The 13,509-nt window shown below is 46.7% G+C and overlaps 1 protein-coding gene across 1 annotated transcript in view; it reads right to left on the bottom strand.

Moving 5' to 3' along the window:
- The window catches only part of CSRP1 (cysteine and glycine rich protein 1), a 34,291-nt gene extending 26,077 nt beyond the window's left edge, over nt 1-8,214 (bottom strand). The window contains exon 1 of the mRNA XM_030220982.1: nt 8,080-8,214. The gene's annotated coding sequence lies outside the window, so the exon portion shown is untranslated. The remainder of the gene's footprint in view (nt 1-8,079) is intronic.
- Between the last annotated feature and the right edge of the window lie 5,295 nt (nt 8,215-13,509).

The raw sequence follows: 13,509 nt of genomic DNA, 5'->3' as shown, positions 1-13,509 counted from the left end.
AGGAAAGAGTGGAATTCTCCCAGTGACCACGAAGGACAGAACAACTGAGCCCTGCATCTGTAAATCTGAGGAAAAAGGATGCTGATCCATCCCACCCAGGACTTGTAAGCAAACTTCATTTGGGATGCCAAGTAAGTAAATAAGCAACCAGTAAAACTCATGATTGGGCGGAGTCTGTAACCTTCAGAGATTACGTTGTAGAGACAAACATTTACATAAGTATCATCTAACTCCAAGGAGCACAAAAAACTACAATCTATTGCAAACATTCAGGTATTGTCTCCATCACACAGAAGTAGAATTCTTTTGGGCAGAATCCAGTTTATTGCATTTCATTTTTGGTATCTGCTGGGTTCTCATCATCTGAGGGTCCTGAACATTACTGTCATCTTTCTAAAGACCCTGGGCCCATCTCATGCTAAACTGTAACTCCTGTTGTATTTTATTGTATGTCATTTGGGAGAATTTTCCTGCCCCAATCTCTTTGGGCTGGTGAAAGCTGAAGGGTCTTTTAAAAAAAACTTTGCTGTATTGCATTTACCCCATCACACACTAAGTCAAAATTCTGAGGTAACTGTATTGTGTCTGTACTAGTGGTGTAGCCAGACTGGACATTTTTTTTTGGGGGGGGGGGCGGGGGGGGCACTAGGCTATGTACGTAAGTACATAAGTATTGCCACACTGGGACAGACCAAAGGTCTATCAAGCCCAGCATCCTGTTTCCAATAGTGGCCAATCCAGGTCAGAAGTACCTGGCAAGATCCCGAAAAAGTTCAATACATTTTATGCTACACATCCCAGAAATAGCAGTGGATTTTCCCCAAGTCAATTTAATAATGGTCTATGGACTTTTCCTTTGAGACGCCAGCCAGACCTTTTTTAAGCCCCGCTAAGCTAACCGCCTTTACCACATTCTCATACATACATATTGGGAAACTGAACAAGCTGAATTATTACAGAAGCTTAAACAGAAACGCAATGTAAACAGACTGAACACAATAGACCCCCCTGCCAGGTACAAAATAAGTGACTACAAACTTAAAATATGGATATGTAGACAAAAAATTAAAAAGCCCAAGAAGCCATACTCTGCAAGCAGTGCAACACTAGAGAAAGAGAAATGGAAACAGCACCCTGCGCTCTTCAAACTATAAAGAAAGCAGTGTCAATTAAATTTACTGTGAAACTGATATTTTTCCATTCACTAAATTAAGAATAAAATTCTTCTTTCTACCTTTGTTGACTGGTCGTTTTGTTTTGTCCGATCATGTTTGTCCCAGTCTCTGCTTTTCTTAACTTTCTTTACAAAATCCCCAGTCCATCTCCTACTTCTTCTCCTCCTATTTCCATCTCCGACTCTGACCTTTTCCCTTCCGCTTTCCTTCATTTATTTTTCCGTCTCTCAATCCACTCAGACTTCACTCATTCTGAGTATTCAATCTTCCTTTTTTAAAAACCACATCTACCTACAGCTTTTCATCTCCCTCCCCCCAACCATCCCATTCTTTATCCAGTTATTCCCGTTTTTTTTTTTTTTTTGCTAATTCTCCCCTCTTCCAGCACCTTCTTTCTATTTCTCCCTTCAATATAGCACCCTCTCTATATATTTTCACTCTGACAGTATCTTCTCTCTCTTTCTCTCGCTCCCTTCTGTCCAGCATATCCTCCTTCCCTTACCTCAATCCAGCATCGCTCCCTGTAACCCTACTCCTCCTCATATCCAGCATCTCACCAAGTCCCTCTCCCTATATCCATATTCCTCCAATGTCCAGCATATTGTCTCTCTGTCCCCACCCCCCACCATTTTCTTACTCCCACCCCATTTCTAGCATCTCCCGTCTTTCTACTCACCCCACGTCCAGTATCCTCCAATATTCCTTTGTTCTCCCTACCTGATCTAGCATCATCTTCCTCCATCCTATTCCAGTACTTCCCTTCTCTCCCCCCCCCCCCCATCCCAATTCAGCATCTCCATTCTATCACCTTACTCCCCCCCCCCCCCCCCCCCCCACACACACACACACTATATCCCCTTCTCTCCCTGTTTGTTGTCTGGGCAATTTTTCTTTTCTAATTGGGCTGGTCTCAGTCTCTTTTCCATTTTCCTTGTGTCAGTCTTCTCCTAAATTTTTTCCGTGTTTGCCTTTCTATTTCTTCCTCTCTCCTTTTGTCTTGTCTATATCTGTCTGGCTCTAGTCGTTTTTTTTTAATCTGCTCATTTAATTTTACCTTCATTCTCCCTTTCTCTCACCCTCTAGTCATTTGACTCCTCCTTTCACATCTCATCTACCTACTGGTTTTTCCCATTTCTCTCTCATCCCCTCTCCAGCACTCCCACACCACATACTACCTAGTGAGAAAAAAGAACAAACAGGAATGCTACAGATCCTCTACACAGAAACCACAGACTAGCAAAGGACCACACCTTGGTCAAATGCACAAAACACAAACAGACCCTCAATAAATAGGAAAGAAAGGACCACAGATTAGTAATATAGAACTGAAAAGACTGATATGAACCCTCAAGAAGTCAGCAAACAAAAACTAAAATGCAAGACATCAGAGATGCATGTTTCCCAAAGCTGACAAATTCCAATTAATACATTAAAAATAAAATACTTTTTATACCTTTCTTCTCTGAGCATTTTATTTTCCCATTCCCTCTGGATTTAAGTGTCTGTTTTCTGCTTTTCTCAGATTTTTTTCCTGTCCATTTCACATTTCTTTTCTTTCCATTTTCACCATCTATCTTCCTTCTGCATCCCTAGAAAATATGGTCTAGCATTTCCCACCCATATCCCTATCCTTATCCTCCCCCATGTTCAGCATCTGTCCTCTCAGGAAACCCAGCTCCCTCTATTCCAGTATTGCCTTGCCTCCTTGGCCCCAATCTTTCCAGCACTGTCCTCCCCCTTTGCTCCCCCCCCCCCCCAAGCATCTTTTCAGCATTGCCACCCTCCCTTGGCCCCCATCTTTCCAGCACTGTCCTCTCCTCCTCAGCACTCATCTCCCTCTTTTCCAGCATTGCCCTCCCCCCCTTAGCCCCCATCTCCACCTTTTCAAGCATTGACACCCCCTCCCCAAGCCAATATCACTCCCTCTCTCTCCCCTTCCTTCCCCCATGGTCTGGCATTTTTCCTACAATCTCTCTACCTCCTTCTGCTCCTCCTTACGGGTCCTGAATCGCTCCCTCACCCTCTCCCTTCCTTCCCCCTCTCCATGGTCTTCCCTACGATGTGACCAGAACTGCACACAATATTTGAGGTGCAGTCACACCATGGAGCAAACGAACCTTTTCCGGAGATGGGAAGGCGGTAGAACTAGAGGACATGAAATGAGATTGAAAGGGGGGCAGACTCAAGAAAAATGTCGGGAAGTATTGTTTTCACGGAGAGAGTGGTGGATACTTGGAATGTCCTCCCGTGGGAGGTGGTGGAGATGAAAACTGTAACGGAATTCAAACATGCGTGGGATAAACATAAAGGAATCCTGTTCAGAAGGAATGGACCCTCAAAAGCTTAGCCGAGATTGGGTGGCAGAGCCGGTAGGGGGAGGCAGGGCTGGTGGTTGGGAGGCGGGGCTAGTGCTGGGCAAGACTTCTACAATCTGTGCCCTGAAAATGGCAGATACAAATCAAGGTAAGGTATACACAAAAAGTAGCACATATGAGTTTATCTTGTTGGGCAGACTGGATGGACCGTGCAGGTCTTTTTCTGCCGTCATCTACTATGTTACCTCTCTTCTATTACCGATAGAAGAAGTATTAGAGCAAGCTGAATCCAGTTGGCATCGGAGCTCTCTCTCTCCAAGGTCCTGCCTACTCTGATGCAACTTCCTGTTCCCTTTATCATTTCTGTGCACTTCAGAAAGCAGCCATGCTAGTTGCAGGCAACATCAAACTCCCTGTATCCAATTGGTCCATGGTGGCACCCAATACATTGAACCAATGAGAGGCCAGTGCGGGCAATGCCACTGAAAACTGTCCCAAACATATTATCTTGCGGGGGGGGGGGGGGGGGGGTGCAGTGGCTTTGCCTTGCTCCTCCTGTTGAGGTCTGGTCCTCCATCCTGAAGGACCTTCCTTCTGCTCCACAAGCAGGTCTGGAGAGCACTTGGTCTGAGCTCTGGAGGTCAGCATTGCTTTCTTCATCCTTCACCCAGCCTTCAGGAAATCCTGCAGGCTATAACACATCTGGCTCTCTCCTAATCTTTACTTAAAAGCTACAGAAAATGCTTCTAAGGAGGGGATAATTATATAGCAAGAGCAACCAGCCTAACATATTAGAGAATACTGACATGTAAGACGGTCAAATAAGGAGCTTTCATCTCAATTCTCAAGTGTCAGTATCCTACCACAAAATATTATTTATTTATTGCATTTGTACCCCACATTATCCCACCTTTTTGCAGGCTCAATGTGGCTTACAGGGTGTTAATATGAAAAGTTCATTACATAATCTTAGATACAGTCGGTAATAATCTGGAGGTAGAAGAGGAATAAGTTAGAAGGTGTTAGGTAAGGTCGTGTGAGGGGTGTTTTAAAGCATTTGGGTTGTGTACGGAGTGATTTGTTTCATTAAGGATTATTTTTGTAGGCCTCGTTGAAGAGATGCGTCTTCACAGATTTGCGAAAGCTGGTTAGGTTGTCCGTGGTTTTCAGGGCCATGGGTAGTGCGTTCCATATCTATGTGCTTTTGTACGCATTTGTATCCCACATTATCCCACCTATTTGCAGGCTCAATGTGGCTTACATAGTATGTAGACAGCCTGACCTTATTGAACAGGTCTAAAAAATCATTTTTAGATAATACTTCTCGAGTTTGGATCTGACCCTTTTCTTCCTATATACCATACAGAGCAGAAAGATAAGCAAAGCTTTTCCTTCTTTAGGACTACAAACACACTGCTCCAGCCGCACGTTTCCTGTTACCATTCCATTCCTAGCCTGGGGCTGGCACTCATTTTTTTTTTTTTTGTTACATTTGTACCCCGCGCTTTCCCACTCATGGCAGGCTCAATGTGGCTTACATGGGGCAATGGAGGATTAAGTGACTTGCCCAGAGTCACAGCCTGTGCCCGAAGTGGGAATCGAACTCAGTTCCTCAGGACCAAAGTCCACCACCCTAACCACTAGGCCACTCCTCCAATGTTGCTACTATTTGAGATTCTACATGGAATGTTGCTATTCCACTAGCAACATTCCATGTAGAAGTCGGCCCTTGCAGATCACCAATGTGGCCGCGCAGGCTTCTACATGGAATGTTGCTAGTGGAATAGCTAATAACCACAAACCAGGACTCAAAAGCCACCTACTGCGAGTAAGTGTAGTGATAAACAGTTATTTCACCCGTATGTGATCAATAATTTTTGTGTGTAGAGTACCCTCAGATATAAACCACCGTGACTGCAGTCAATAATGCTGCTACAACGTGGCATAGCACTTCTTTCATTGGGTAACTCTTACTATATTTTTTTGGGTAAAGAGCAAAAAAAAAAAAATATATATAGTAAGAGTTACCCAATGAAAGAAGTGCTATGCCACGTTGTAGCAGCATTATTGACTGCAGTCACGGTGGTTTATATCTGAGGGTACTCTACACACAAAAATTATTGATCACATACGGGTGAAATAACTGTTTATCACTACACTTACTCGCAGTAGGTGGCTTTTGAGTCCTGGTTTGTGGTTATTAGCAGTTGAATGTTACCAGAGACATTGATATTGTGAACTCGTTTTCTGCTAGTGGAATAGCAACATTCCACGTAGAATCTCAATAGTAGCGACATTCCATGTAGAATCTCCAATAGTATCTATTTTATTTTTGTTACATTTGTACCCTGCGCTTTCCCACTCATGGTAGGCTCAATGCAGCTTACATGGGGCAATGGAGGGTTAAGTGACTTGCCCAGAGTCACAAGGAGCTGCCTGGGCCGGGAATTGAACTCAGTTCCTCAGGACCAAAGTCCACCACCCTAACCACTAGGCCACTCCTGCACTCCACTCCTTCTAATCCAACTTGTTGCTGATGCTCACAGGGCCAGCTTTTGGGTTGTGTGTGCAGCTACAGAGTGGAAGGGGTATAAAGCTGGACTCCAGCTGCAGAACATGGGAGCTACGTGCACCCGGGAAGAGGAGTAATGCCAAAAGAAGGCGGATCCGGAGTGCTGCTATGCTTCTGCTTCTTTTCTGGTGATGGGTACAAGGTCAACCTGCAGAGAGGATGAAGGGGGAAGAGAGGCAGAATGCTGTTGGGTAGCAGGGAGAGAGAGGCTTGAAAATGTAGGAAAAATAGAGAGGTACTTGGGTGGGGGGGGGATGCTTATGAGCAGCAGAGAGAGAGAGGAGGAAACTGTGGGGGTTAATGGTGTTGGATACAATGTGGGGAGAAAGGCAGCACATGTTGCTGGCAAACAGGGAAAGAGAGAGGACGCACTGGGGGTTGGATAGAGTTTAATGGTGCTGAGCATAGTGGGGGGGGGGGGGGGGGGAAGAGAAAAGCACATGCTACTGGGCAGCAGGGAGAGAGGAGGCAGCCAGCTTTTGCCAGTGTAGGAAAGAGAGAGACAGTATGAGGTGGGGGTTAATGGTGCTGGGCACAGTGTGAATGGAAGAAGGGAAAGGGAAATGGGATTTGATATACCGCCTTTCTGTGGTTTTTGCAACTACATTCAAAGCAGTTTACGTATATTCAGATACTTATTTTGTACCAGGGGCAATGGAGGGTTAAGTGACTTGCCCAGAGTCACAAGGAGCTGCAGTGGGAATCAAACTCAGCTCCCCAGGATCAAAGTCCATTGCACTAACCACTAGGCTATTTCAGAAGACTGGCAGATTGGGATGGACAGCAGGAATAGAGAGAAAATCGGGTGCTGGGCTGAGTGTGATGTAGGGGGCTAGGCAGAGGAGTGTACTAATACCAGAACTGTTGCCAAAGGAGGGAGGGGGCGAGGAGTGCAGGGCCCAATTCAGTTTTTGCACTGTGTACACCAATGGTTTCCAAACCTGGTCCTCAAGGCACCGGTTTTCAGGATATCCACAATGAATATTCATGAGAGAGATTTGCACGTACTGCCTCCACTGCATGCAGATCTCTTTTATGAATATGCATTGTGGATGTCTTGCAAACTTGAGGGGTGCCTGAAGGATCAGGTTTGGGAACCACTGTAATCTATCAAGCTGCAACCCCGATGCTTAAGGTCAGAGCACAAACCACCTCTCCCTGCCCTATGCTTTACAGACTACAGCTCATTTCCCAAACCTGGTCCTGGAGGCACCCCCTCCAGTCAGGGTTTCAGAATTTCCACAATGAATATTCGTGAGAAACATTTCCATGCACTGCCTCCACTGCATGCAAACCTCTCTCATTGTGGATATCCTGAAAACCTGACTGGAGGGGGTGCCTCCAGGACCAGGTTTGGGAACTACCATTGCCCGACCCCCAAATCTATTTCTCTTTCATTTTCCCATGGCGTACTGCTCCTCTCAGACTACAGATCCCAGAATACCATGGCACAGATGTTAAGAGGTTGGGGGATTTCATCAGCCTGTCCTGCTGTGCTTACTGCTATGCTGTTTTCTCACTCTGCCACGCCAGCTCCACCCAAGCTACTCCCATTCTAAGCAGTGAACCGGATAATAAAACGGTAAGAGAGAAAAATGAAAAAAAATCTTTCTGATCTTGGATTCCATTCTCTGCTTATGTTTTTATCCCATAATCTAGAGCTGAGTGAGTGACTGATACTACAACACCTGGAGGATTGCCACCCCATTACAGTTCAACATCCGTGAAATCCGGGTAATCCTGCTTTTACCTTGCTCCAGCCCAGATCTGCAGCTGCACGCATGGGTTTCACTTAAAAAAAAAAAAAAAAAAACCCGGACTGGAATAGCTTACACGGGGGGGGGGGGGGGGGGGGGGCGCCAGCAGCCTTAATTCCGGAGGACCCTAGGGAAGATTCGAAATAACCCACCTTCTGGTTTCCCAGCCTGAGCTTCCGCTGCCAAGTTAAAATTTCGGCGACTTTCTTAGTGCCCTGACTTTGCCGAGGCCCCCCAACTGGCAGTGGGGGTTCTCTTACCTGCAACTTCTGGCCTCCGATTCTGCTACACCCGACCGATGGCTGCACTACAGTGAGATGGATCTAGTCGCGCAGATTTCTCGGGCAAGGCTCTTGGGTGGATTGTTTTTGTGCTCCTGGGGAGGGGGCGGATCCTGTACAGAAACCACTATTGTGATTGAAAGGAGTTTTTAAAAAAAATGGCTGGGAGGGTTGCACACAGCGCTCCGGCAGCGGTTTGCAAAAAGCTGATGTCATGCTTCCCACTTGCAGATGTTTCACCCGGGGACTGAACTGTGTGCATGCTTTAAATGGGGGCAGAAGAAGCCCCAGAAATATACTTTACAAAGGTTTTTGGAGCCTTTACACGACTATATATTTCTATACTGCTGGAACACCCGGGGGGGGGGGGGGGGGGGGGAATTAGACTTTGGATTTCTGACATCCCATAGGGACCCGCACAGCAGATTTCAGTGGGTAGAGTCAGGGTCTGCAAATACCATGCTGCTTTCTTTGGGATGTAGGTTTACAACCAGGACTGGCCACCATAACCTCCCTCCGGGAATTGGGTAACTAGGCAGCTCTCTGTAGGTCTATAATGCTCAAGTTAACTAATTAGATAAGTGCAAAAAGCCTCAATTCCGTGGAGAACTTTCTAAGAAAAGCAGGAAGTGGGGTGGAGAAACAGAAAGATAAATGCACTTCTAAAAGCTAATTTCACAAACCTCTGAGGACAAAGAGACTGGACTAGAAGGTCAGAAAAATGATAATACAACAGCTAAACCAGTCTGATTGTACTCCACTGTAGAAAGGTTGTATATCAAATCCATAACCCTCTAGCGAAAAAACAAAACCATTATCCTGAAAATCTTGCTAGCTTTTGGGTCACCAGATTTGGGAATCTGTGTTCTAGTTCAAATAATGCACTCAAATATTCAAGAAAAGGGGGGGGAAAAAATAAAAAGACAATAAAGGGGAGAGGAGGAAAGCCACAAACTAGCTTATATGCAAGACTATAACTGTGCAAGAGCCATAGTTCCCTCTAATGACTGGGTTGATGAAATCAAAATTTTTCTGTTATATTACTCAGGACTGGTCTAATGGTTAGAGCAGATGTCTGAGAACCAGGTAAGCCCCTTTCAAAGTTACTGCAGCTTGTTGTAACATTAAGCAAGTCACACATCCCTCCATTGCCTCAAGTACAAGCTTACACTGTAAGCCCTTCAGGGATGGGGAAATCCCTACTGTATCTGAATGTAACTCAACTACAACTGAAAAAGTGGAGGAGGAGCCTAATGGTTAGTGCTGTAGGCTGAGAACCTGGGGACTGGGCTCTATTCCTGCTGTGACTCTGGGCAAGTTACCTAGCCTTCCATTACCCAGGTACAAAACAGAAGGTACCTGCATAACATAAATGTAAACTGCTTGATTGTACAGTATATGACATCCACAGCCCTTTACCCTTTGAAAAAGGCATTAGCTAAATATAGTACTACTTTTTGTCTATTAGATTGTAAGCTCTTTGAACAGGGACTGTCTTTCTTCTATGTTTGTGCAGCGCTGCGTACGCCTTGTAGCGCTATAGAAATGCTAAATAGTAGTACTAGTAGTGCTATCAAATCAAACATATAAATGGCAAGTGACCGACTCACCTGCAAATGTGCAGTAGAGACTTCCCTCTCTGTCCCGCCCTGGCGTCAAGACGTGATGACATCAGAGGGCGGAACAGAGAGGGAAATGGAGTCGGACTGTTGGACGCTGCCGCTGGAGCCTGGAAACGAACATCTCGCCCCCATCCCAGCCGCCGCTCCCCCCCCCCCCCCCTCCGTTTCGGGCCCCCTGCACTGACCTGACAGTGCCTCTCACCTCCATGTGGAAGCGCTGCTGCCTGCAGCGCTTTCAAACAGAGGTGAGAGGCGCTGTCAGGTCAGTGCAGGGGGCCCGGCACGGAGGGGGGAGGGAGTGGCGGCGAGGAGGGTAGCTGGAAATCTCGCCCGTTTTAACGGGCGTAATGGCTAGTTATACTATATGGGAATTATGTCCCTTTCCTTTCCCTAAGCCCCTCCCCCATGTGTCCTCCTCCCCCAAGTCTTTTTCTCTCTCCCAGGACCATCCACATGGTCCATCATCTCCTCCAATATCTCCCCCTTTCTCCTCTTGTTTCAGCATCTCCCTTTCCTCTGCCCTATCCTCCTCGCCCCCCTCCCCAACAGCATCAGTCAAGGTGTCCCCTTTCTGATGTTTGGGAAGGAGCTGTGGGGCATCTATTACAGGTCTCCAGTTCTTGCTTGCAGTAGTTTTGGGCCCTCAGCAGAGGCTCAGCCAAGTAGGTTTAATTGGCAGGAGACCGGCCTAAAGCCAGAAGACGGAGCTTGCCGCCATATTGAGGCACCCAAAACAATAGCAAATGCTTATTAGAAGTAACACACTGTCTATGCAGGGTTTAATTGTTTTGAGTGTATCAAGATGGCGGCTGCATATGGGAGACAGCTTTAGCTTTGTCACATGACGCTGTCTCCTGTCAATTAAACCTCCTTGAGCTCAGCTCAGCACAGCAGTGGTTGGGCAGGAAAGACCATTCACTAGCAGGGAGTCTTCTCTGTGCCGCACTTCATATTGCACCACTATCAAAGTAAAAACGCATCGTACAACATCCACAAACAAGGCCCCACACAGTTTTACTTGCAGAGGGGGAAGCAGCAAATGAGAAGTGCTGCTCATGGATTTCTGCCCACGGCAGGAAAATGCATGAAGGGTGGATAACATAGAGGGACAGTGGGCAGTGAGGCTCTGGTTTCCCCTCCTCCCGCTCTTCTCTCTGACAGCACAGCAGCTGATTTACCAGGGCTACAAATTGCCTTGAGAGCTATGGAATTAACACATCTGAAAGAGCTCCGCCTCAATATTTAGGTCCTAGGCACTCGCCTAGTTTGCCTCTCTCTCTTATTCTCACTCTTAACATTGCTATTAATTCATGGACTTATGAGAGTGAAGAAAAAGTAGGTCTGCACTCGGGGAACTGAGGATGCAGCCAGCTCTAGCCTTGGAAAAAGGAAAAGGAAAATTCTGTAATTCAGTCACGCTGTCCTAAAGCATAATGACACGTTTTACCAGGAAAGTCAAGTACAGTATGAAGGAGCCTCCCCAGGAGGAAATGAACTTTCTTCTCCTAATTCCTGTGACTCTATAAAAACATTGGGAAAAGCCCATATTTTCTTTTAATGTGATGTGGTTGCCACATTAGTCCAACTTGCTTTCTCTGGCAAATGTCATCTTTGGCTCGTTCAGTTTTTGGCCCTGAGGAAGCAGGGCAGCGTTCACATTTGCCAACTAGGCACGTGCCTAGGGCCCAGTGTCAAGAAGAAGCCCACACACCTGGTAAATTGCTGACAGATGTGAGAGACTTGGGCCAGAGGTAGGTTTGCAACTAATGGTTTTAATTAAGGGAGGCCTTAAATTAAAACAATAAAACTGTAGGTGATCTTCAGACTGTCTGCATCCCTAGCAATAGACACTACCGTTTCTTCTCTATATGGCTCCAGGGCCACCTCTCACTGAATCCATATCTTCTTTGCCTGTTTACCTTTGCTCCATCTCTCACTCTTTGTGCATAGAATGGAAACAAACATATAAACGGCAAGTGACCCTACTCACTTGCAAATGCGCAGTACAGACTTCCCTCTCCTGCCCTCGCGTCAAGACGTCATGATGTCAGAGGGCAGAACAGAGAGGGAAACGGAGTCAAATTGTCGGCCGCCGCCGCTGCCACCTGGAAAGGAACATCGCGCGAAACAACCTCCACCCTCCCCCCATCCCCGCCGCCGCTCCCGCCCCCCTCCGTATCGGGCCCCCTTCACTGACCTGACAGTGCCTCTCCCCTCCGTGCGGAAGCGCTGCAGGCAGCAGCAGAGCGATCTGCTGCTGCCTGTAGCGCTTTCAGATGGAGGGGAGAGGCGCTGTCAGGTCAGTGCAGGGGGCCCGGCACGGAGGGGGGAGGGAGCGGCGGCGATTGAGGGTAGCTGGACATGGGGGGAGGGCAGGGGGGAGAGGCCATGGTTGCTGGACTTGGGGTGAGAGCAGGGCACAGAGGAGGGTTGCTGGACATGGGGGGAGGCCAAGGGAAAGGGGAGGGTCGCTGGATATGGGGGGAGGATCGGTGGACGGGGTGAGGCCAGGGGAGAGTGGAGGGCTGCAATACTCGCCTGTTTTTAAGGGCTTAACGGCTAGTAGATTATAAGCTCTGTAGAGCAGTTACTGTTTCTTACATGTTTATGTATAGTGCTCGTAGTGCTATTGAAATGATTATGATTAGTAGTAGTAGTAATAGGATCTGTACTCCCCTCTCGGACCCCTTCACCTCCTCTCTTCAAAGTAGCCCAGGAAAGCTGCAGAGCGGCCAAGTTACCCAGTTCCACAGGTGGACTTTTTGATCAGTCCTGGTTTTGAACTGACATCCCAGAGCGGTGCAATGTTTGTAATCGCTGATTTTACCCACTGAAATTAATGCTGCAAGTCCCATAATGCATCCTGATAGGGTTGTCAGAAATCCAGGACAGGCCTAAAATCTCCTTCCTGGACCTGAATAACTTGGCATTTCTGAAGTTTCAGGGGCTGATCCTGACCATAGCAAGTTTTCCTGGTCCAGGAGGGAGGATTTTTTGGTCATTCCTTGTTTTGAGCTCATAGCAGTGTGGTATTTAGAGTGCCTGACTCTACTCGGAAAACAAATAATATGCTTGCCATGTTAGCCTACTTTAAAGGTAATAAAGGTTGCACCAGATCTAGTCATAATGCGTCCTGATGGAGTTTGTCAGAAAACCAAGACTGATCTAAAATCTCCCTCCTAGATAAGGAATAAATTGGCAGCTTTTCCTACCCATTGTCCTATTTGACATTGCATTTCCCTTCTGCCTTTTCTTTAATGTCTCATAATTGTTTGCTTTCTTTGTCTAGATTGTAAACTGCTCTGAAGGTCCTCTGTAGGGCGGGATAGCAAATTCACGGGCTGCACATACTGCAGCAGGACATGTTGATCCACTCCTACTCTGAGACAATATTTAACCATCTTTCTGACCTCACGTGCAATTTTCTTTAAATTAGTCACTTTATTTTCTAACTCCTCTTACTCTCTTACCTACAGTGCATTTTCTCTAATGAAAAACGTACCAGTACTCAAATGCCAGGCCACCCTTCAGGGATGGGGTGATCACAGAGGGACCCACCCCACAATACCCAGGCCCCCTGCAACCAGAATCTGTGACAAGGCAGAACTGGTGTGTAGAGCCTGAGCTCTTTCGTTAAAACTTGGGGACCGTCAATTTTAGCAGACAATGGAAAAGGTGCCGGTACTCAGTACCCCCAAGTACCCCCTCAAAAAAAGCCCTGCCTATCTATATGTTCCATCCTTGCTTATACCCTACATTGTCAATTAAAATGTTCTATTACGTATTG

The sequence above is a fragment of the Microcaecilia unicolor genome, chromosome 12, assembly GCF_901765095.1.
Source record: "Microcaecilia unicolor chromosome 12, aMicUni1.1, whole genome shotgun sequence".
NCBI lineage: Eukaryota > Metazoa > Chordata > Amphibia > Gymnophiona > Siphonopidae > Microcaecilia > Microcaecilia unicolor.
The sequence above is the reverse complement of the archived record's forward strand: the minus strand, read 5'-3'. Positions and strand labels throughout refer to the sequence as shown.